This window comes from Apteryx mantelli, chromosome 2 (assembly GCF_036417845.1).
Source record: "Apteryx mantelli isolate bAptMan1 chromosome 2, bAptMan1.hap1, whole genome shotgun sequence".
Lineage (NCBI taxonomy): Eukaryota > Metazoa > Chordata > Aves > Apterygiformes > Apterygidae > Apteryx > Apteryx mantelli.
This window is the reverse complement of record NC_089979.1, coordinates 865,018-884,496: the sequence shown is the minus strand read 5'-3', so window position 1 is coordinate 884,496 and position 19,479 is coordinate 865,018. Positions and strand designations below refer to the sequence as shown.

The 19,479-nt window shown below is 62.1% G+C and overlaps 1 protein-coding gene across 2 annotated transcripts in view; it reads left to right on the top strand.

Annotated features, from left to right (window-relative positions):
- BOP1 (BOP1 ribosomal biogenesis factor) overlaps positions 1-19,479 on the top strand; it is a 68,241-nt gene that overhangs the window by 24,904 nt on the left and 23,858 nt on the right. Inside the window, exon 1 of one of the 2 annotated variants that reach the window (XM_067290061.1) lies at positions 18,670-18,731. The exons of the other annotated variant lie outside the window; for it this stretch is intronic. The gene's annotated coding sequence lies outside the window, so the exon portion shown is untranslated. Of the gene's footprint in view, positions 1-18,669; positions 18,732-19,479 lie in introns of those variants that run through there. 2 annotated transcript variants of the gene reach the window in all.

Genomic DNA, 19,479 nt, shown 5'->3' with positions numbered 1-19,479 from the left:
CCAAATGAAACTTCTGCACATGGGTGCCCAGCTGGCGTTGACTGTTCTGAGGATACGAGCTTGCAGGGTGTGTGGTTGAGGTGGAAAGATGCGTTCTGTGGTTCTGCCAAGGTCTGCACTTGTCCTACACCTGCGTCTTGACTTTCATTGATGACTTGCACGGTAGAGTGGAGAGCGTGCTTGTTAAATGACGCGTTGCTAAATGGGTAAGGGATATGGTGGAGGACAGCAAGTGCCAGCTGCACCAGTACAAGACGTGGTGCTGCTGCCAGGTGGATGGTATTCCTGCAAAGGAGAATACAGCTGATCGTGAGCAAAAGCTTCGCGCTGTTGTGAAAAAGGCAAATGCTGAACAAAGCTCTCTGACCAGACTTGTGCTGCGGCGCCCGCACGGCATTGCCAAGGTCTTGTCTGGGGACGGTGTCCAGCGCTTCCCTCCGAGAAGAGAGCAGCCTAATCAAGAGAGCGCAAAAGGTGAACGTTGAGAAAGTTCCCCCTTGTGTTTTGATCAAAGGTTTTTACCCTGAAGGGAAGATGGCCAAGAGGAATAAGCTACTCTCCATGTCTCCCGTGGCATAAGAAAACCTGGCTTAAATTGCAGCGACAGGGTTCAGTTCAGATGCCTGGGGAAACCATCCCACAATAAGGATTGTGAAGCAGTGGGAGAGACTGCGGCGAGGAGGAGAGGTGAGGCTGACATGCCCTTCGGTCGGAGCAGAGGGAGCATCCGTCTCCCGGGGGCGCTGGGACCCTCTGCCCGCAGGGTTTTGTGGCTTCCCTCCAGCTCCGACCCCAAGAGGAACGAACAATCCCAGGCAAGGAGTCGTTCCCCTTCTTTGCCTGCTGCTCGTGTGTCTAGGCCCAGCCGGTGAGCTGGGGAGCGCGCGTGGATCTCTGCTCCGCGGACACCCGCCTCCTTGTGTGTTGCCTGTGAGTTGCTGAAGATGGTTGAGGAGTAGGACGGAAAAGGGTGAAGGAGACCGGTCACGTCTGTGGGAGCAGACGAAGCAAACGGGTTTGCGTGCTCCTGTGCGTTCCCTGACGTGCTCGGTCAAACCCCATGCTGTTGTCTTGTGCCCTCCCTCTGTGCAGCAGTTGCCGCTGCTACGTGGGCTTTCGTTTAATCCCAATATGGAGCATTTGGGTTGTTTCCTCTCAAGCAGAGCTAAGGGTATGGAGCGTGGCTGTTAAACTGGGTGATTAATGAAGGTAGATTTGGAGGGACGCTCTTCCTTGGCCGTGTTCATTGCCTGGGCCAAATTCAGCAGCTGCTGGCTCTGCTGCAGGGATGGTATCGGGCTGCCAGGAGCAAACCCTGGGTTTCTGAGAGCCCGCAGGGGCTGTGCACACTCAGACCTCCTTATTCCACCCCCCGGAAGAAGTGGTTAGCAAGAAAAAACTTTAGAAGGACCTTTTGGCCTGTAGTCGGACAGGATGCTGAGGATGTTCCTGTAACCTGGACGTGGGGACAGGCCCGGCGTACCAGGGCTTGTCCTCCCCTGGACCATCCCCGGAGAGGAGGGCAGGTTCTCCTCCCGAACAGAGCAGCTGTGCGTGTCTTGGCAAGGAGCTGGCTCCCGTGCGCGTGCTCTTCGGAGGCAGGAGGTGTCTCGAGAGCGGAACCGAGGGCTCTGCAGCCCTTTGGGCCTGCTCCTTCCCAGCCAGAACTAGGAAGCCCTTCGAGGGTGGCGCGGGGCCGGCGTGAGCGTGATGGCCTGTGCAGGCCCTTCTCCTCCAAGCCCGGCCTCTCTGCTTGGTGCCGGCGCGGCACCCGCTCCCCGGCGCTGCCTGCCGGAGCCCCGCGCTGCCGCATTCCAGCCCCTGCAGTAGCAGCGCTGCCGGGGCCGAGGCGCGATCCGATCGGAAGCCGTGGCCTGTGCCTGCGCTCGCCTCTGGGGCCCGGCTGTAACTCTAGAGCATGCAGGGACTCTGCCGAGCGCCTGTTTGCGTGTCCGGGAACCACGCTCCGCTTTGCTCCTCAGCCAAGCGCCATTAATGGCTTCTACTGGCTACCGAACTGACAGCTGCCAGAAGACTTGGCCTCGGCCCCCTGCTCCCAGAGCGTGTCCCCACTTCCCTCTGCATCCCACCCCCAGCTGCAAGGCTCGCTAATAAGTCTGCTCTCTGGCAGAGGGGTTCTTTCTCATGTTTCCTAAACTCCGGAGCAATCCTTCTTTGTTTAGGAAAGCGCCTCTCCTGATTCCAGCAGTATCTTGAAAATCATTCACGGCCGAGGCTCCCCAACGGGCTCCCGGCGTGCCGCTGCGTTGCCCTTCCAGCCGGGCTGGAAGGTCAGGCTCCCGCGCGCTCCGCTCTCCTCTGCCTCCCCGGCTGCTGGCGGCAGGAGATTGACCCTGAACCCCCTTTTCGTTCGCCTGCCCCCGCACAAGTGCGTCCCGTCTCTTTCCTCTTCCAGCGTCAGGTTTTCCTACCACATCGGGTTTTCCCATTACATGTTACTGCTCAGGCGTAGTGGATGTGGGTGACAATCAGACACTTTATTTCGTAGGAAAGCGAGTCCATCTGCTTTCAAGAGGAGAGCGTCCCTTCCCTCTGATGGGCTGCCGATGAAAGTCGGGCCTCCTTCCGGAGCGAGAGTCGGATGGCAGGAGGGGGAGGAGACGCACGGAGAACTTGCTTTGGGGAAATATTTCTTTAAGGGACTTGGGAGTCGTTAAAACCTGTCTTGCTTTTGCTTAATGGCTGCGTCTTGTGGAAGGCAGGCCCGGGGTGGCGGAGGGGAGGCAGAGACATCCCGCGCTGCGGGAGATGCCTGCTGGGATCCCGAGCGTGCCTTGGGGAGCCGTGGCCTCCGCAGCTCCCTGGCGGGGAGAGGAGGATCCTTGGCGGCGGCGCTAACCCCTGTCTGGAGCTTTTTATCTCCCGCAGGTTCTCCTGGGCTTGAACTTGGGCCCTGTCAAAGTCTGAACCACAAAGTCCCATGAGAGGGAAGCGACTCCCTGGGCTACCGTAGGGAAGCGGGTGCGAACGGCAGGGCCTGGGTCCGCGTGCTGCGGCGGGGAAGCGCCCTGCTGAGCCGCTGCCGTGAGCGAGGAGGAGAAACGCCGGCTCCTTCCCGGAGGCTGACGCGGCTTTGACGGCGTGCTCGGTTTGTCCCTGCTGCCGTTCGGGAGGCTTGTGCTGAGAGCCAGCCTGGGCGGGAGGCCAGGGCGGGAGCACCTTGAGATCCTGGCCACCGCGCTCAGGACACACTAGATTTACTTCTCCGTACAAAGGAAATCGCGGAACGGGAGCCCTCCCTTCTGCGAGGGGAGTTTTGGCGAGCAGCGGAGCTGAACCGGCAGCGCAGCCCCCGAGCCTCTCCGACCGAAGCGTCGCCTTCTAAAGAGGGGGAGAGCAGCAGGGGCTGCTCGCGCTCTCTGAAGCACCAATATTTTATCCGCAAGCATCTGGAGGAAGGGCTCTTGGCTGCAGTAACAGACCGTATCTTGCCTTTGGTAAGAGCTGAGCGGCCAAAGACCCTGGGAGAAGCCGGCTGCTGTGCAGTTGCGACGCTTATTGTGCCTCTCGTTCCCCTCTCTTGCCAGAGAGCTTGTTTTCTCGTGCTGTTCCCGTTTGCCTAGGTCGCCCCAGGGGTGTTGGTCTCCTTCCTGTTCTGCGGGTGTTTGACTTGCAGGCGCTCGGCCGTTCGCCACGTCCGAGATGAATCGCCTTGCAGCGATGCATGGAGCCGCGGGGCGCGCGGCCGTGGCGCTGTCCTGCTGGGAGCTGCCGCTCGCGCCGCGTAGAGCCGCGACGAGCCCCCGCAGCCTGCAACGGCGTGACCCGGCTGGGGGCGAGAGCAGGGCCCCCCCCCCGCCCCCCCCCGTTTGCCTGCTGACGGGCAGGGGCTGCGGGACCGCCGGGGCTGCGGGGAGCGACAAAAGGGGACGCAAACCGAACGCGCCTGGCTTTGGCCCGTTCTCCCCTAGATGCGACGTAGCGCGTGACCGAACCTGGTGATATGACCGGGATGGTGTGAGGGAAACCGTCCTGGGGGGCAGAGGAAAGGCAGAGGGAGCTGCGGAGGCTCTGGCCCCGTCTTCTCCCGCGCGCCGCGGTTTGCAGTGCGGAGAGGGAGGCCGGCACGGTGCGGGCTGGAGCGGGAGCCCTCCCTGAGCTCCAGAGCTCTCCCGCTCTCCAACGCCTTCTCCCCGCGGTCGGCGCGTCGCCCCTAGAGATGCAGAGGAGCTGCCAGGGCCGAGCGGGGCCTTGCTCGGGCCGGTGCGGCGGTGATCGCTCGGCTGTAGCACGCTTCCGTGCTCTTGGCTGGGCCGCGGTACCTCCCTCTGCTCGCTCTCCGCCACCCGGCAGGAAATCTCTCTTTAATAGGCTATTCAGAGGAACGGGGCCGTGTTTTCCTAAGCAGGAGGAATGTTGACATGGAAGACTCTGCTGTTTCTTGCTGGCAGGTCCCTGGGAGCAGCAGCGCTGGATCGCGGGCCGCGGAGCTGGGCCGGGCGAGGAGGGGGCGGCAGGGGAGCGGGGTGCAGGTGCATCTCTCCGGCGTCGGGCGGCGAGAGGGCTCTCCGCAGCGTCTGCCAGACCCGCCACCTGGCGTCCTGCGGGGAGGGTTCTCCTACGGCTGCTTTTCATCCCGTTACAGCTCTGCTCCCGGACGGCTGGGAGAGAGGGTGCCGGGGGGGATTTTGCTGGGCACAGTTAACACCAGCCGGAGTAAGGAGCCCACGTGTGCCTGGCGCGCTCGCTCTCTTCTCCCAGCAGAACGCGGCTAGCGGGGCGGCAGAAGCTCCCTTAGAAATGGGGAGCCTGCGCTCCCGAAAGGTGCTTGAGAGGTGGGGAGAGGCGGGCGGAGGAAGCCGCCGAGCCCCAGGACGCAGCCCTGCGGCCCCGTCTGTCCCGCACCCCCCTTGCCCCGCTTGGGAAGGCGCCGAGGCAGGGGGCCCGGGCTCTGCCTCTGCATCTCGTAATCTTTAACGAGCCGGGCCTGCTCCGCACAGAAGCGAGATGTGGGCGGCTCCTTTATACGGCAGCGCTTGGCCCCGGGGAGGGGGGGGCTGTTCGCGGGCCAGCGCGCGGCTCTGGGACGAGGCGGCACCTCCCGGCGTCGAGCAGCGCTTCGGGTCAGCCTCGGCCAGGGCCCTCGGCGCCTGGAGGCAGCAGAAGGTGCGCGGGGCACCTCTTGCCCTCGGCTGGTGCTGGGAGTGCTTGTGGGGCAGCTTGCGAACGTGCTCGGCTCAAAACCAGTGCAGGTTCCACCATAAAATTACCTGTTCGGTGTGGTTTTCTCTTCCCCCGCCTCTGCTAGTGCATCTCCATGGCCTCCCCTCCCGGAGAGCTGCTCCCCGCCTCGAGCTGAGCTCCTCTCTGCCACGCTGCGCTGTCGCCCACCAGGCCAAAGAAGACCATGGCCCTGGACCGGCCAGGGGGCACAAGGACAAGTCACCCCCTTCCCCAGTGCCCTTGGAGCAGCAGGAGGCCTTGGTGGACAGAAGCTGGCTCCAGCCGTGAGCTCTCCTGCACCATCTCCACCATCTCTGGTGGGCGAGCGAGCTGGGGAGAGGCTTCTGCCCCCTTTCCTCACCCCTCTCCCTGCTGACAGCAGAACCAGCCCTTTCCTGCTCCCGTTGCTTGCGGGAGATCGAAGCAGCCCCTCTCCGGGGAGCAGGGCTCCGGATCTCGCCCAGCTGCGCGCTGTTGGCCCCCGTGGCAGCAGCAGGAGATCCTCCCGGCGCTCAGCTCGCAGCTCGCCGGGCAGAGTGCCCAGGAAGAGCGGGGATGCCTGCACCCCCCCCCCCGGGAACAGCTCCCAAGGTGTTGAGAATGGAAAAGTCCAGCCACGGTCAGAGCGAAGAAGGGGACCTGCCAAAATTAACAGTTGATTCGGGTTTGCGTGAGCAGGAGCCAAAACGCAAGGAATCTTGGAGTCGGAGAGGGAAACTTTTTCTGCGGGCAGTAAATCAGCATGGAAAGATTGGAGGTAGGGAGGGAGGGGGCCCGGCCCCCGCGTGCCGCGGCCGCCGGCAGTGCGGGAGCGGGGCAGAGCCGCGGGAGCCCGGCCGCGACTGCTCCTGCTTGGGGAGCTGCCTCGGCCCGTGGCTGAGCCGTAGCCGCCTTGGCTGTTGGGCTGCTGTTCTTTGCCCGGCCTCCTGGGACACCGGTGCAGGAGTGACAGCGAGGGGCTCGGTCGTGATCAGGGACGGTGCAGGCTGTCCCAGAGCAGAGCCAGGATGTGCCAGGACTTCCCCGCTGGCACATACTGTGACGCTTTCCGACTGCTTCTAGAGGAGAGTTTTCTGGAGGGGTGGCGGGAACTGGGAGCTCCATCTGTTTTGACTGGGGCAATATTTCAGCTCTTTTATTCTTGTTTTATGGAAAAGGTTTATAATCCTTCCTCCTACTGAATGTGAAACAAATTTCAACTGCACTTCTGGGCCTGTACGGATGCAGAAATTCACAGGTTGCCATCTTGTCACCTAAGCCCATGTTTACTCTGAAACCTAATGGTTACCATCTAAGTTCCCTTTGACAGTGCTGGTACCCCATAGCTTCAGCCAAAGCACGGGGTTACAAGGAGTCCCGGTGGGAGAGGAGGGTTGAGGGCCCTGGAGGGTTGTGGGGTTGCTGCAGACGGAGCAGTAATGGCTGGGAATAGGAGGTTGGCAGGGACCCCTGGAGATCATCCCTTCCCGCCTCCGCTCAAGCAGGGTCGGCTGGAGCAGGTTGCTCAGGACCGCGTCCGGTCGGGTTTTGAATGTCCCCAAGGATGGAGAGGTTGTGCAGTCTCCGGGCAGCCTGTTCCCAGGTCCTCACAGTAAAAAAGTTCCTCCCTTGGGATTAAAGAGAATTTCCTGGACTTTAATCTGTGCCTGTTGCCTCTCGTCCTTTCGCTGGGCACTGCCGCGAAGGGTCCGGCTCCGTCCTCTTTACGCTTCCCCGTCAGGTGCCCGTAGAGGCTGGGGGGATCCCCGCGGCCCCTCGACCCTTCCAGCGCGGCGCGGGGGGAAGGTAGGTCAGTCCTGGCTCCCGCAGCCTCTCCAGGTGCGGAGCTGGAGCGGGGTGAAAGGCACGGGCAGGAAGGCCACTGACAGCTGGGTTTGCTAAAGAAAACACCCCTCCATAAATCAGGGAGGGCTGCGGCTGGGGGAGGGCACCGCGGCAGCCCCTGCCTCCCCCTCGCCGGCCCGCGCGGAGGAAGCCAGCGCGCGCTTTCCCCCTCATTAACCGCGCCGGGTTTCCTGTGTGCGGCCGGGGGGATCCCAGCCCACCTCCTCCGTCGCGCTGGATGCTCCGTTCCCTCTGCCCCCGTTTCTGGCGGCGGCGGCAGCATCTTCCCCAGCCTCGGGCAGAGCAGGAGGTAACTGGAGCACGGGGCAAGGTCCTCCTCGGACGACCTCCGTGGAGGTCCTGCGCTGAGCGTGGTCTGCTCCTCCTCACTCCTTCGCCTTCGCCGTTGGTCTGTCCCGGGGCAGGTTGGGGCTGGGGTGCCCAGCGCCGCTCCCCAGCACGAGTGCCAGCAGCACCCTTAGGCGAGGGTGGGAGCGAGGGGGGCTGCGGAGGGGCCCTGCCCTGCAGGCCGACCCCTCACGGGCCGGTCTCAGCCTTCTTCCCGGCCCGGAGCTCCTTCCTGGGAGCAGAAGCACTTTGCTGTGGGGCGGGAGACACTCAGGACCTGCTGCCTTTCCTCGTCCTCCGGGACTCCCCACCGTGCCCAAACCGCTCCGGCGGCGGGTGGCCTGACGTGCTCGCAGCGCTGCACGGGCCCCGGGGCTCGTTCCCTGGATGGGGCAGCAGCGCTGGGGGAGATGTGCCCGCTGCTGGGCTTCCTCCCCGGAACGGAGATCTCCTGCTGCCAGTTGCTCAACGGGCTGTCACGGCGGAGCGGGGATGCCCGTCGGCTCAGTGCCGAGCCTCGGCAGCCCCGCGCGCCTCGTGGCAGGAGCACGGGTTGGCTTCAACGGGCCCGTGACGGCGCGGAGTGGCAAATTCAGTTCCGAGCCGTGCCGCTCCGGGCCCTGCCTCTCGCCGGGAGCAAAGGCTGCCCGGCCGGGCTGTCCCGGGAGCTGAGCCTGGCGCTCCTGGGCCCCCATCCCCTTCCCAGCCCTTGGAGGAGAGCCGAGCTCACGTGTTAGAGGGAAACCGAGGCAGATGGCAGTGCTGCTCCAAGGGGACTCCGAGCCCGGAGGCCCTGCTCTAAGCCCTGGATTCAGGGCATCCCCTCTGGGTGCCGGAAGCAACTGGGATTCGGCCAACGGAGACGGGGCCTGGGTCCCTGCCTGCTGGGCTCGCTCGCTCGCCCGCAGTCCCCTTGCCCTGGCCTGGGTCTGCTTCCTTGCTCGCTCACTCTTCTCCTTGGATTCTGAGCCCCTTCCCCATCCCGCTCACTCCAATTGGAGCTGACGTGCTCTATTTGTCAGAGATAAAAAATAGTGGAGGAGGAATGGAAAGACAGGAGGCACAGGAAAGCAGTTTGGTAGTTAGAGACAGAGGAACAGAATTAACGTGCAGTGGGGGATTTGGAGCGAACACTGCATGCATTGTAATCTGATAGGGGCAAGGGAAAAAAGAGAGACCGAGAGAGAGAGACTGACCCCGAATCCCCAGGAGAGAAGCGGGGAGAGTAGGAACGAGGAGAGAGTGAAGGATTCCAGAGGTGGACTGGCTTCCTCTTTCACCAGACAGACACAGGGGAGACGGGCAGGGAGCCAGCGGCGTACCTGCACTTCCAATCTGAGCCATTGACAGCTGGAGCTACTTTGGGAGGGGGCGGAGGCGGGGAGGGGGCACGCGGGCCGCCGGCACGGCGCGGGCCGGCAGCGGGATCCGCGGCCGGGCAGAGCGGCTGCGCCGCCAAACAATAGGATTAAAGTAGGCAAAGCCGGGGGGGGGGGGGGCCGGGGAAGGGGCTCGCTCCCCGCGCCGTCCCCTTCCCCGCTGCTCCTTCCCGGGGCTCGGGGGCGGCTGCTGCCCCGCGGCCGAGCGGCTGGCGCGTCCCAGCTGGCGAGGAGCGCTCGGTGGGCAGGCCAAGGGGAGGGTGGAAAAAAGTTAACAGCAGCTAAATCAGAGGAAGAAAGGCCTGCCGAGCCGGTACCGGCGGGGTCACACGTGTTTCCTGGCGGCCCCGCAGGTGCCGAGCAGCGGGGCAGGCAGCGAGCACCTTGTGACGGATCACGTGCCGAGCGCGGCAGCTCCTTCCCCGAGCCTGGCGGCGGGGACTCGCGAGCGAGCGGGGGCCTTGACCGGGCCGGGCTTCCTGCTTTCCCCCCCGGACTGGCAGCACGAGTGGCTAGATGACCAAGGGAAGGGGTGGCCGGCCCAGGGACCGCTGCCGGGACTGCTGACCCACCCTTTGGCAGCTCCTCGCCGGCCCCGTCTGCGGCTCGCGGCGGCTCCGTGGGGAAGAGCTGCCCCCCCGGGGAAGCGGCTGGCGCCCACGCGCCCGGCTGCACGGCTGCTGCTGGGGGGCGGCACGTCCCTTCCCGTGTATTTCGGTCCCTCTTCCCCCCGTGCATGCGGGATGCACGGCTCCTGCTGTACGGGAGGAGGGGAACGCGCTGACCAGCCTGGGAGCCCGGGTCCAGCTCTCCTCCCGAAAACCCTGGGCACCGGCCTGCCAGGGATATTACAGGGGCCCTAGAGCAAGGTGCTGTCACACCCTCTGCCTTGCAGAAATGTCCTGCCTTGCAGGAGGGTCCTACCTTGCAGAATCACAGAATGGTTGAGGTTGGAGGGGACCTCGGGAGGTCATCTAGTCCAACCCCCCTGCTCAAGCAGGGTCACCTAGAGCACATTGCACAGGATTGCATCCAGGCGCGTTTTGAATATCTCCAGAGAAGGAGACTCCACCACCTCTCGGGGCAACCTGTTCCAGTGCTCTGTCACCCTCACAGTGAAAAAGTTTTCCCTCATGTTCAGATGGAATTGTCTGTGTTTCAGTTTGTGCCCATTGCCTCGCGTCCTGTCGCTCGGCACCACTCAAAAGAGTCTGGTCCCATCCTCTCGACACCCTCCCTTCACATACTTGTACACGTTGATAAGATCTCCTCTCAGCCTTCTCTTCTCCAGGCTAAACAGACCCAGCTCTCTCAGTCTTTCCTCATAAGAGAGATGCTCCAGTCCCCTAATCATCTTTGTAGCCCTTCGCTGGACCTAGAGCACATTGCCCAGTATCACGTCCAGGTGCGTTTTGAATATCTCCAGAGACGGAGACTCCACAACCTCTCTGGGCAACCTGTTCCAGTGCTCTGTCACCCTCACAGCAAACAAGTTTTTTCCCATGTTTAGATGGAATTGTCTGTGTTTCAGTTGGTGCCCGTTGCCTCATATCCTGTTGCTGGGCACCACTCAAAAGAGTCTGGCTCCATCCTCTTGACACCCTCCCTTCAGATACTTGTACACGTTGATAAGATCTCCTCTCAGCCTTCTCTTCTCCAAGCTAAACAGACCCAGCTCTCTCAGCCTTTCCTCAGAAGAGAGATGCTCCAGTCCCCCCATCATCTTTGTAGCCCTTCGCTGCACTTGCTCCAGTAGTGCCACATCCCTCTTGTGCTGGGCAGCCCAGAACTGGATGCAGTACTCCAGATGTGGCCTCACCAGGGCTGAGGAGAGGGGGAGAATCACCTCCCTCCACCTGCTGGCGACACTCTTCCTGATGCACCCCAGCAGACCATTGGCCTTCTTGGCCACAAGGCCGCATTGCTGCCTCATGCTTAACTTGGTGTCCACCAGCACTCCCAGGTCCTTCTCTGCAGAGCTGCTTTCCAGCAGGTCAGCCCCCAACCTGTACTGGTGCATGGGGTTATTCCTCCCTAGGAGTTAGGACCCTGCACTTCCCCTTGCTGAACTTCATGAGGTTCCTCTCTGCCCACCTCTCCAGCCTGTCCAGATCTCTCTGACTGGCAGCACAGCCCTCTGGGGTATCGGCCACTCCTCCCAGCTTGGTATCATCAGCAAACTTGCTGAGGGTGCACTCTATCCCTTCATCCAGGTCACTGATGAAGAAGTGGAACAAGACTGGACCCAGTATTGACCCCTGGGGGACACCACTAGCTACAGGCCTCCAACTAGGCTCTGTGCTGCTGAGCACAACCCTCTGAGCTCTGCCATTCAGCCAGGTCTCGATCCACCTCACTGGCCACTCATCTAACCCACGCTTCCTGAGCTTGCCTATGAGGATGTTATGGGAGACAGTGTCAAAAGCCTTGCTGAAGTCAAGGGAGACAACCTCCACTGCTCTCCCCTCAACCAGCCAGCCACTCATTCCATCAGAGAAGGCTATCAGGTTGGTTAAGCATGAGTTCCCCTTGGGGAAGCCATGCTGACTACTCCTGATCACCACCTTTTCCTCCACATGCTCGCACAGGGCCTCCAAGATGAGCTGCTCCATCACCTCTCCAGGGATGAAGGTGAGCCTGACTGGCCACATGCTTGGACATGGCCTCCAGGATGAGCTGCTCCATTACCTCTCCAGGGATGCAGGTGAGCCGGACTGGCCACATGCTTGGACATGGCCTCAAGGATGAGCTGCTCCATTACCTCTCCAGGGATGGAGGTGAGCCGGACTGGCCACATGCTTGGACATGGCCTCCAGGATGAGCTGCTCCATCACCTCTCCAGGGATCGAGGTGAGCCAGACTGGCCACATGCTTGCACAGGGCCTCCAGGATGAGCTGCTCCATTACCTCTCCAGGGATGGAGGTGAGCCTGACTGGCCACATGCTTGGACATGGCCTCAAGGATGAGCTGCTCCATCACCTCTCCAGGGATCGAGGTGAGCCAGACTGGCCACATGCTTGGACATGGCCTCCAGGATGAGCTGCTCCATCACCTCTCCAGGGATGGAGGTGAGCCAGACTGGCCACATGCTTGCACAGGGCCTCCAGGATGAGCTGCTCCATTACCTCTCCAGGGATGGAGGTGAGCCGGACTGGCCACATGCTTGGACATGGCCTCAAGGATGAGCTGCTCCATCACCTCTCCAGGGATGGAGGTGAGCCAGACTGGCCACATGCTTGCACAGGGCCTCCAGGATGAGCTGCTCCATCACCTCTCCAGGGATGGAGGTGAGCCGGACTGGCCTCTACTTTCCCGCGTCCTCCTTATTGCCCTTTTTGAAGACATTGGGCTGACATTGGCTTTCTTCCAGTCTTCAGGCACCTCTCCTCTTCTCCATCACCTTTCAAAGGTGAGGCAGAGTGGCTTAGCAATAACGTCCGCCAGCTCCCTCAGCACTCCTGGGTGTATCCCATCGGGGCCCATGGATTTGTGCGTGTCAGCTTTGCCTAAATCATCTCTAACCCCATCCTCCTCAACCAAGGGAAAGTCTTCCATTCCCCACACTTTCTCTCTTGCCTCCAGGGTCTGCCATTCCTCACGGCTGGCCTGAGCAGGAAACACTGAAGCAAAGGCGGCATTCAGCAACTCTGCCTTCTCTGCATCCTTCCTCACCAGGGCACCCGCCCCATCCAGCAGCGCGCCCACATTTTCCCTAGTCTTCCTTTTGCTGCTCATGTATTTGAAGAAGCCCTTCTTGTTGCCCTTGACATCTCTCGCCACATTTAACTCCAAACGGCCCTTGGCCTTCCTCGGCGCATCCCTGCATACTCTGACAATGTTCCTATAGTCCTCCCAAGTGGCCCGTCCCCCTTTCCACATTCCCTATACTTCCTTCTTCTGCTTGACTTTTGCCAGGAGCTCCTTGCTCATCCATGCAGGTCTCCTGCCTCCTTTGCTTCACTTCCTACTCAGAAGGATGCTCCCATCTTGAGCTTGGAGGAAGTGATGCTTGAATATTAAACAACTCTCTCGCAGCCCCCTTCCTTCTAGGGCCCTAACCCATGGGATTCCTCCAAGTAGGTCCCTGAAGAGGCCAAAGTTTGCTCTCCTGAAGTCCAGGGTTGCGATCCTACTCAGTGCCCTGCTTCCTCCTCGCAGGATCCTGAACTCCACCATCTCATGGTCACTGCAGCCAAGGCTGCCCCCAACCTTCACATCTTCCACCAGCCCTTCTTTGTTTGTTAGTAGGAGGTCCAGCAGCACACCTCTCCTCGTTGGCTCCTCCACCACCTGTGTCAAGAAGCGATCACCAATGCTCTGCAGGAACCTCCGGGACTGTTTGTGCCTAGCTGTGTTGTCTCTCCAGCAGATATCAGGCTGGTTGAAGTCCCCCCTGAGAACCAGGAGGGACCTGCTTTGCAGAAGGGTCCCACCGGCTCTAGTTGCGGGGCAGCAGAGGTTTTCTCATGCAAGCACGTGTTGGGCCTGAACCAAGCAGCCTGCGGCCGGCGGGGGCCAGACCCCACTCGCTCTCCCACCTCCCTCCTGCCTTCGGCAACCTCCCCGCGCGCTGCTGGCTGTGAGCGCGGGGAGCAGCCGTAGCAAGCAGCAGGAAGTTTTCATCCGTGCAGGGCCCCAGCTCGCTCGCACGAAGCCGGGGAGCTCCCTTAAGCCGTAAACCAGGAAAGCTGCAGGAACCAGGAAAGCAGTTGCCATTTAAGGTGGGGTCGTTTGGCAGCGGGCCTGGCCACCCAGGAAAGCACCCCGTCCGGGTGCCTGCGTCCGGGCCTTTCTCCCAAGCAGAGGCAGCTGCCCGCCGTGCTGCGCTGCTTCCCGGTGGCAGCTGCTGCGGGAGCACCGGGGGGATGCGGGAACGGCAGCGCCGCGGCCCCCGTTGGCCTGGCTGGGCACAGCCCCCTCCCCCAGCCATCTGCGGGTTCCTGCAGGATTAGGAGGAGGAAATCTGGAATTGGGTTACTCTCAATATTGAACCTGCCATTATAATGTTTTTTATTTTGTTCTGTTCCGATCGGATTGGATGCAGCCTCCTTTTTAGCCCTTAATGGCTTGGCTTTGAGAATTTCCTTCAAAATTACACCGCTGGCTTCCTGTTTTCAGAGCTCCCTGGAGCCCCGCAGCCGTGTGGAATAGCCGGGGAAATTGGTCCCTGGAGCTGAGCTGGAGCGCTCGAGCCGGGCCCTGCGTGTGGGAGTGCGTGGGTGTGCTTGGGCTTTCCTCTCTTCCTTCTTTTGACATTTTACTCGCCCCCCGCCGGGGCTGGGGGCTGAGCACTCGGAAACAGAGATCCTGGTTAGCGCATGCCGGCGCAAGGGGAAAATCCCGCCGACTGGCAAGGCTGCCGCAGAGCTTTCCTCTGCCGCCCGGGCTGCGGAGGGAGGGACGGAGGGGACGCAGGCACACGGTGGCCCCTGCTCACCTCCGGCTCTGCTTGCCTCCGGCTCTGCTCCGAGCCTTCGCCGGCGGAGCCGGGTGACCCGGCACAGGCAAGGGAGCGAGGTCGCGCTGTGCAGCCCCATAAGGGACCGAGATCTTGGGTGGCTTCGGTCCGTCCGGCGGTGGGAGGAGAGACCAGGGAGCAGGAGTCCTTCTGCTCTCACTCCGACTCCTCTCTCGCTCAGCCCCAAACAGTTCGGTCCGGTGCGTGGCGTTGGTGACGTCCTTGTCACCCTGAAGCCCGTCTGCGTGTAAATCCCCGTGCACCAACCGGCTACGGTCGCTCCGTGGGCGGCTGGACCCGTCATTTCAAATGCATCATCCCTAGTCCCGTCCGGGACGGGGTTTCCCCTCTGTGACATGCCGTCTTTCCTCACCTGCGGTACCCAAGTGTGCAGGGAGCGGGAACACCTGCTCAGAGCGGCCTCGGGCCCTGCAGCCGGCACGCGCTGGAGCCGCCCCTAGCTGGGACACGCCGCATGGGTGATGCTGTGCATCGCCTGCTCGCTGGGCTCGGATTGCTGCTGGCGCGATTCAGTGCCTCCGTGTCCCAAGGCTTCCAGCAGCCTCGCGGTGGCCCTGGATGGCTGCCTGCTTCCCCTGGGGGTCAGCGTGGCTGCGCCCGCAGCGTGCACGCAAAAGGAGTTAGCCAGGAGCTGCTCTGGCGAGCGCTAAGCTCCAGGCATTCGCTCCACCTCCGCACCTCGCACCGGCCCCGTTCCCTGCTCCGGTAGCCGTGCTGCGCGCCGTAGTTCAGTGCCAGACCTGGAAACAGGCTTCTGCCAGGGCTGCTGCTTGCCAGGGCCCGCTGCAGTCAGGCGTGGACCTAGCTGCTCCGAGAGTTTGCCACTTAACTCGGGAGTACTTAGCTTAGTCACCATAACCAGACATTTTGGAAAGTATTTTTCCAGGCTACGGATCTGCATGGCTGTCCCTAAGGATCTGTCTGTCAGCAGATAAATGACCAGCAAGCAGTTAATTGGGGATCTGATAAAGGAGCTGGAGCAGAAAAGGCAAGTTTTGCTGCCCCAAAATGTCATGCTCCCTGCTCCCGAGGAGCATTCCCAGCTGCAGGAGCAGCACTCCCCACTCCTGAACAGCGTTCCCAGCTGCAGGAGCAGCGCTCCCAGCTCCCCAGCAGCACTCCCCACTCCTGAGCAGCGTTCCCAGCTGCAGGAGCAGCATTCCCAGCTGCAGACCAGTGTAGGCGCAGGGCTGCCCGTCTCCGTGCTCTTAGATCCCTGGCCCTGCTTTTTCCAGTGGGCTCCAAGCGTGCTTTGGCTGCCGTCAAGTGCGGCAAGCCCAGAGCACGCAGCCGCTTCCCATCCCCGCAGATGAAACCGTCAGGGAAGGAATCCTCCTCTGGCGACGGGATCTGGAGCCCTGCTCGGGAGCGGCTGTTCCCTGCCGGGCAGCTCTGACCCCGCTTCCCGCTGCGTCCTAGCCTACGCATTCGCCTCCGGCTACCGCCTGACAGCTCCCGAGGGATCACTCTTGTCTGCGAGGTTTGGTCACTCTGCCTTGGCTGCTGGAGCTGTGCTGCTGATGCAGCTTTCAGCCTGTCTGGGGTGAAACTCTGCCGGCCGGGTCCCTCGGTGCCTGCTGCTGGACCGGGTGAGAGGGGCTCTGTCCACCCGGAAAACCTTGCCGTGCGGCAGGTCTCTAGATGGACGCCCCGTCGGGGCAGCTCTGGGCACGGGCAGCCCGGAGGCTGCAGGTGTAATTTTCCCCCCTGGTTCTCTGGAGCCGTTTTTTCCCTTGCTGGTAAACGAGGAGATGAAAGCGGTGGACTTTAACCCCGGCAGCTTGGGGGCTTGTAGGAGACGGCAGGGTTTCTCCCCGGAGGGCAAGTTTCTACGGCATCAGCAGTATGGGAGCATTTGGAAGGAATTCCTTACAATCAAGGGAAACTTCATCTCTTTTTCCTTTCCCCTTTCTCACTCGTGGGACAGAATCAAAGAGGGTCAAGCGCGGGAGCAGGTTGCCCGTAGAGGCTGAGGAGTCCCATCCCCGGGGGGCTGGAGGTGTGTGCGCTGGAGCAGCTGGAGCAGCTGCCCTGCATCACTTGCCGCTGTGCTGTTTGACGGGTCACCGCGAGGAGAGGGCTACAAGAGCTCCAGAAAAAGCAGATGGACACCAGCTAGACGGTCTCCTCTCCTAGTCCCTCGTGTTGTTCCTTCTTGTCCCCCGGGCCTGGCAGAGCCGCAAGGGACTGGAGAATATTTTCCTCTCGTCTTGCTTTTCCTTTCGCACGCTGGCAGCCGGCTGCGTAACCTGTTTCAGCTCGCCGCAGGGCTGGTTCGTTCTTCTCTTCTGCTTGTGGCCTTTTGCAAAACGGCAGGGAGAGGAAATGCTGCTGGGCCGGTGCCTGGCACTGCAGTGACGGGAAGCGAAGGACCTCGGGTGTGCGAGCGAATGTCTCCGAGGCCTCAGCGTTAGAGCCGGGGCAGAGGCAGCAGCGACGCTGGGTGTGCGGGGAGAGGCCTTTCCGCTGGAGACAGCGAACTGTTGGCGCCGCTGCACCAGGGAAGGGTCCCGGCTCACCCTGCAAAGGGTGTCCAGCGTGTGCTCCCAAAAACCTGAGCTGAGGGCAGAGCGGGTGCAGAAGCCGACGCCAGGGTGCGCAGGGAAGGGCTGATTTGCTGGGGTGAGAGTCCGAAAGAGGGAAGGGGTGTCACGGTACCGCGCTGCGTAGGAACACACAGCGCTGCCGAAGCAGGCTCCAAGGCAAAGGCCTAGCTCATGGCAGGTTGTGCCTTCAGGGCGGGTGTGGATGGGGTTACCCAGAAGGGATGCGGGAGACACCCGGGGCTGCACCGGTGACCCCGGGATCTCTCCCAGCCCTGCGAGAGGAGGCCGTGTACATCCCGGGGTGCTCCACTGCTCACGGGGCAGGTGGGCTGGTGCAGGAAGGGGACAGGGACATGCTGGGCATCCCGAGGCATCATGAGTGCGTGCTGCAGGGAGCTGGGAGTGGGGCAAGGAGGAGGGGTGTCCAAGGAGCGATGGTGCGGGGATTGAGGCGAGGAGAAGGGGTGTCCAAGGAGCGATGGTGTGGGGATTGAGGCGAGGAGAAGCGGTGTCCAAGGAGCGATGCTGCAGGGATTCACACAAGGAGAAGGGGTGCCCAGGAGCGATGCTGCAGGGATTCAGGCGAGGAGAAGGGGTGCCCAGGAGCGATGCTGCGGGGAGCGGGGAGGTCACACGAGGAACGGGGTGCCCGAGCTCTCCTGCCCTCGCCCGTGGTCAGCCTTGCAGCTAGCGGAGGGTTGCAGCAAGCCCTGGGCCAGGCCTCTTTCCCCAGCTGCCAGAAGGGTGTTCAAAGAGCGTTTGCCTTTCTTCTCGGAGACCTTCCTAAGGCTTTGCTAGCTAACCCATAATTGTCACCTGCCTTGTTTTAACGGCTTGCCAGCTGCAGCCGTAGCCGAAGGGCGACGGCGCGGGGCCGTGGGGGAGGGCGCGCGGAAGCGAGCGGGAGCGGAGGCAGCCGCGGCCCGAGCGCGGGCCTCCCGTCGCAGGCGCGCCGGCGTGCTGAGCCCACGTGGAGCTCGGCAGCCGGGGGCCCCGTGCCCCCCGCTGGGGGCCCTGCGCGGAGCGGTGCGCTCGGCCTCCGTCACCTCGCTTGCGGTTTGGGTCTGGCGTTTCCCGTGCGACCGGTGCAAGGCGGCGGAGTTCGGCGCCGGGCCGGGGACCAGGGGTGACGCTAAAGCTCGGGGGCGAAGGGCAGCGGGAGGCAGGGGAAGGGCAGACAGTGGCTGCTCGGCGCAGCCGCTGGCAGGAGATGGCTCCCCGGGCGGTCATTCGGCTAACGAGTATGAAAGTGCCATAAAGCCGCTCTGCTGGCAGCCGGCCCGGTGTCTCTGCTGTTGGTTCGGAGATTATTGCTGAGACATCGCGGTCGCTCTGGGGAGCGCTGGGGTCAGCGAGCGTACGGCCGGGACAGACAGAAACCTCCTGCAGCAGAACTGGCGGCAGCTCCGTCTCGGGTTGCTGCCGGCGCTCGGTGTCCCTAATTCACACCAGACCCACGACGAGGGCTAGCTGCTGCGCGCAGGCTAGCGTGCGGCGGGTGCTGCAGCACGCACCGCGGGGAACAGGATTAAAGCTCTCCGTGCGGGGAGGCTGCCGGTCCCCTCCCATCCTCCGGGATGCTGTGGTCGGCCTCCCTCCTCCGGCGGGCTCTGGGGAGAAGCGAGGGGTGCAGGCAGGACTGGGAGAGGTGCAAAGCCCTCGGCAGGTTGCACCCTTCCGTCCGAGCCGTGGCCAGGGAAAGCTCGCTTTGCAAGGGCTCTCCGGCCTGCGAAGGAGGCTCGTGGCGTGCTGCGTGGCATGGAGCCACTCAACCACGAAGTGACTTCATGCTGTTAGTGTGCTAAGCAGTCCCGGCGCAGAAAGCATGGTGCTAGAGGTCTTCATGTGACAGGATCGGGCCATGGGTAGTGTAGCAGAAGACAGCCGTGGCCTGAAATCTGTTTGTGCTGGATTAAACACATCTCAGCGTGCTTCATCTGCCCTTAGTCTCTGCACCGGCGCTTGTTTTGGTAAGCGTTTCTGTCTAACGGTGAGGGAGGTGGCAGGGATGAGCTGGTGCCTCCAAGCCCAGCACCGTGCTGTTCAACCTCGGGACAGCGTGGTTGCAGGAGACTGAGAGCCTCTTCCTGTTTTGAAGCTGGAATGCGCTCCCAGATCATGCTTATTTGGGTCTCCTTGAAAGTTGTGGCTCTCGGTGCATTGAGAGGTTTGAGGGAGGGAGGGTCAGTGCCCTCTTTGAGTCGGGGATCTTCAAGTTTTAAAAAGGCTGCTTGCAAAATTGCCCATTTTGTTTCTTCATCTTCTAGGCGCCCAGCTAAGATACGAGCTATGGTTCTTGTCCCTGCCTCGGAGCTCGGCTCAGGTGACCAGAGTGGGTGGTATCTAACGGTGCTGTCTTGCAGCTCCAGCTCTCTGGACTGTCTCCGGAGCTGGGCCTTGGTCCAGCGTGCTCTGCTGAGATGCCGTAGCCGGGCAGCAGGGAACCCGTGGTAGGAAGCCGTGCGAGGAAGCCCTTTGCAGTGCCACTTTAGCAGCCCCGGCGGCTGTTCTGACTAGGAATCCCCCAAAATAAATAAACTGATAAATGCTTTAAAGAAATCCTGCTCCAAGCAGTCAGGTGATCCCCGGCAGAGGCACACAGCAATTTTATGAAACAGCCAGTGCCCAGAGCTACTGTTTGGTTGGTCATTCTGGGGTTAAAAGGTGGGGAGAAACCCCGAGGTGCCTGGAACGGCTCCTGCCAGGCCTGGCTCAGGT